Source organism: Rhipicephalus microplus, unplaced genomic scaffold, assembly GCF_043290135.1.
Source record: "Rhipicephalus microplus isolate Deutch F79 unplaced genomic scaffold, USDA_Rmic scaffold_348, whole genome shotgun sequence".
In the NCBI taxonomy this organism is placed as follows: Eukaryota; Metazoa; Arthropoda; class Arachnida; order Ixodida; family Ixodidae; genus Rhipicephalus; species Rhipicephalus microplus.
In genome coordinates, this window is record NW_027464915.1 from 75,001 (window position 1) to 80,000 (window position 5,000).

Here is a 5,000-nt window from a genome sequence, read left to right on the forward strand (position 1 = left end):
ACCAAGGCTTCCTGAGTGAGACAATCGATTAATTATATTATCGTTTTTTTTTTTTTTTTTTTTTTTTAATTTTGAGTTCCCGGCTACGAACATGCCACTAAAGAGGGTAGGAATAGTGGCCGTTACTGTGTCCTTTTAGGGTCACCATCTCGAGAGGGCCAGTATTATGAACCGCCATGATGGCCTGTCCTTGAGGCCTCAGTTGACTCGCCATGCCATCATGTGGAAGGTCTCAGTCCTCACCACAACTTGTGGATCTCGGTTGGAATCCAAAGAGATGAGACCATGTCCTTCCAGATGGCAGTCAATTGATCCCGAGAAAGGAGGGAGGGCAGAGGCGAGTAGAACTCCGATCATGATCGCCCTTCACCTCTCCTATGGTCCACCAGCGAGCTGCCGGTCGAACTTATCAACCATGGAAAGGTTGAACCCGATTGGCATTGAAGTCCTTCTTTTTTTTTTTTTTTTTTTTTTTTTCCAAAATGGAGAGGCGTGTGTCAATGTGATGAAGTGGTCGGGTTTATACTTCTCCTCCCCGTAGTGATGGTGACGGTGGCAGTGCAATCGGCCTCGTTTTCCCTCTTTTTTGTGACGGAATCGCCGCCGGGAATTTTCTTTTTTTTTTTTTTTTTTTTTTCCAGTTTGCCTAATGCTCTGTAACGTCCCTACAGTTTATTATTGATCGTATCGACCATCTCCTCCAGGATCGCCCTGGCCTGTACATTTTCAATAAGTTCCCGTTTTCCCTGAGCAGGGCCTCCACAAAATCTCTTCAGCTGTGCTCTATATTTTTCGGTTAGTTTACAAATCGTAAAATAATGCTCTATGTCTGTTTCTTCCATGTTGCAAGGGCAGATTCTGTTTTGTTTTATCCCGAACCTGAACAGATAGTGAGGAAACCGTCCATGTCCTGTTAAAATTTGTGAAATCTGATAATTTGCAATAAATTGATTTGGAATCTGATTAATATGTTTTATCCAATTGTGTATATAGCTTTTTCGAGCTATTTTGTCTTGGGCCCAAAGTTGTTCCCATTTGTGATACAATTTTTTTTGTAACTCCTTTTTGATAAAATTCTTAGAAATTTGGACCCCTACTTCTTCTCCGAATCTTATTGCCTTTTTTGCCAATTCGTCTGCTATGTCGTTGCCGATGTTTCCACTGTGTCCTTTTACGTATGTTAGAATAATTTGGTTGTTTACTGAAGCATTTTGGAGCAGTTGCTTAATTTTAAATATATAGGGGTTGAGGTTTTCTGGATTATTTATCCCCTGTAGGACTGACAGGCTGTCTGTCAGCAAATGATAGGTGCTTCGATTTTGTTGTAAACTAATATATTCTATGGCCTTGGTTATAGCCATAGCTTCTGCTTCAAAATTGTTACTGTACTTTGGTAATGAATATTGTTTGGTGTCTAATAATTTTTGCTCTTTCATAACTACAAAAGCTGACCCAGCTCCAATTTCATTGCTTGAACCATCTGTAAAAATTTTGTAATCTGTTTCTTGATTGAGTTCTTTATTAAACTTAAATCTTAATCTTTTAGACGGATGAATTTTCCATTTGTCAATTTTTTTAGTAATAGAATCCGCATCGAAAATTTTGTCATTCCAAATAAACTGCTTTCCATTTTTGATAATGTTGTGTAGTTCTATCTCTTTTTCTAATTTTAGATGTACTGGTGGAACATTAGCTAAGACGTTTAATGCATTATTTGAAACTGTTTTATAGGCTTTAGTTATCGATATTAATGGTTTCCGTTGTATTGATTTCAATCTTTTGATTATGGTGCCAATGTTTCTATACCAGACTGGGCCTGCATAAGTTATTATTCTTTCCATTCCCCTTACATATATTTCCCTAAGTTGTTTGTTTTTAATACCTCTGTTTTTACCTGTAAATTTGTTTAAGTTAATTGACAAGTCGAACACTTTCTCTTTTATATAATCTAAATGCGGAAGGAAAGACAGGTTTTCATCTAAGATTACTCCTAATATTTTCATTTGCTGTACCTTTCTTATTTTATTGTCTCCTAATTTAAGTATTGGTGGGCTTTTTGAATATTTTCCTTTAATAACCATAAATTCGGTTTTTGTTGCATTGAATTCAATCTTTTTTTCGAGGCCCCATTTTTGTATTATGTTTAATGTCTGGTTTGCTTTATCTTGTAGCTTTCTTTTAGATGTTCCTTTAATTATTATTGTGATATCGTCGGCGAAAGCTTGCACATATGTTTTTTCTGGGTAATTTTCCCTCAGTACCTCTGTAATCATTATGGTCCATAGTAATGGACTTAATGGGGATCCTTGGGGGGATCCTTTTCTTAGGCAATACATTTTCTGAATGTTTTCGTTTTTGTACGAGATTTTTCGATTTGTCATGATTGCATTGGTTAATTTTATTAAATTTTTTGGGCAATTATTTTCTTCTAAGTACTTAATTATTTCTTTTTTATCAATGGTGTTGAATGCATTTTTGATATCCATTGATATAATCAAAGCTCCCTCTTTATCTAGAGAAGCTTGGTCTAATTTTTTCTTTATGTTCTCTAATGCCTGAATTGTCGAGGTATCGTGCTTGAACCCGTATTGATTTTTGGGGAATAATTCGTTTTTGTATAAGAAGTGATATATGCGGTCTTTGAGTAAGCTTTCTAGGATCTTTCCGAATATTGAGTTTATTGCAATTGGTCGGTAATCTGCAGGTGTATTCTGACTTTTCTTTTTGGGGATCAATATTATTTTTGATACTTTCCAGTCCTGAGGAAAATATCCTAGTTTTAAACAACAATTAAATATATTTACAAAAAAGGTATTTTGCTTTTGATTTATTAATTGAATAAATTCCGTTGTTAAGTTGTCCGGTCCTGGTGCGATATCTTTCTTTAGGTTCCTAATTATTGCTTCCACTTCCTGTTGCGTAAACTCCCCATCATCTTCAATGTCATTGTTTATTTCCTCTTCTTCGACTTTTGTTTCGTTTACTTCGTTTTCTCCTGCTAAATCATATAATTTACTTATAATATAGTCGACTGTTTCTGTAAGACAATTTGTTGATGAACCGTCCTCTTTTATCATGCTTTTTATAATGACTGCTTTTTTAATTTGATTCCGGGCTAATTTGTATCCTATATTAAAAGGATTCCTCGTTACTTTGGCTAAAAAATTTTCCCAATCCTTCTTTTTCGCCTGTGCAATATTTTCTACATATAATTTATGTTCTTCATAATATTGAGCTTTAAAGATTTCTCTTATATCCCCTCGACTTCTTTTGAACCGTCTTTTCATTGCTCTAACTTTTTTCCTTTGTATTTCTAGTTCCAGGTTCCACCAGCTTTTCTCTTGACCTTTTCCCTTGGTAATGCGTTTTTCATATTTTTTGTATAAGTTTTCCAATGTATTATAAAATTTTTGTATTAAATGCTCGACCTCCTGTACATTATTCAGATTTCGTGATTGTAATTCCCAATCCATCTTTAGTAAATCTGTTAATGCTCTTTGTTTCCCTGTTTTAGTTATTTTAAACATTTGTAATTTGGCCTCTTCAAATATTTCTATTTTGATGAATTTATGATCACTGTATGAAGGTTCATTTAAAACCTTCCAATTTTTAACTTCCCTAATCAAATTGTTTGAAACAATAGATAGATCGATCCAACTTTTGCCCCTTGAATTTTGGAATGTTGGTTCACTGTTCTTGTCGTTTATTAAGTTTAAGTTATTTTTAATAATAAACTCTAAAACTAATTCCCCTCTATCATCTAGTTTGTCACCTCCCCAACTGTGGCTTTTTGCATTAAAATCTCCTGTTATTAAAATGTTCTCTATATGTGTTTTTTGAATCACGTTCTCTATTTTAGTTAGTAGGTTCTCTATGTTCCCCTTAGGTGCTGCATAGCAGTTGATTAGGAGAAGTTGTTTGTTCTTAAATTTCATTATTACTGCAATAAAATCCTCTTCTATTTGTACTGGAAATATGTTGGTTACCCTTGAGTGGAATATGATGCCAACTTTTGGGTTATCCTCATGCGCAATAATTCTATCTTTTATTGAACATGGTATAATTTTACCTTTTAAGTGATAGGGCTCTTGAACTAATGAAATATGATGATTTCTCCTTTGTTGATAAATGCTTAAATTCTGATTCGCCTTAAAGGACCTGCCTAAGTTAACCTGTATCATTTCTAATTTTTCTGTTGAATTTAATTTTGTATTCACCATTTCTTTTCTTTTTTTTTTCCTTTTTTCTTCTTTTCTTTTTTTTTTTTTTTTTATACGAGGGAAAAGACTGTCTAAACCCGGAGTTGTCGTTTGGATACCGCTTGCGTATCCTGTCTAATTAGAGTTCTGTTAACTCAAGTTGGCGGAGAATTCTGTCGAGCTCCTGCTCCCTTCTGGCTTTGTAAGTAGGGCATGCCCTTGACATCATGGAATGACTTACCATTTCTGGTTCCCACCCGTCCTGCTTGCAGGCGCTGCATAGGTAATCTTCAACTCTGCATTCTTTGTAGTGATGTCTGCCACTACACTCAGTGCATCGCGGCGTCTGAGATCTACACCATTTTTGTGTGTGGCCGTATTTAGCACAGAAGGTGCATCTTGGAACATAAGTATTGTCGAATACTCGGCACCTATTCCATCCGATGTTTAATTGCTCTTTACCTTGCAATTGTCTCCAAGCTCTGTATTCCAAGCTTACGATTACCGTTTTTCCTTCTTTACCTTGCCATGTGGTTACTATTTTTATATCTTCTTCTGTACATGTTAATCTATTCTGTGAAATGAGTTTCCGAATTATTTCCTCAGATGTGAGTTCTTCATCTATGCCAATAATCTTTAATTCTGGTTTCTTACTTTTTGGCCTCTGCGTTTTCATTCTTGCTCTGAGTTCTGGGTCGTTTTCCATGAGGTTTTCTAGGTTTTTTAATCCTTCTTTTGACGAGGTTGACACTACCATTCCTCGCTTCCCCTCTCGCATTTCTGGGTCACTTAACCCGAGCT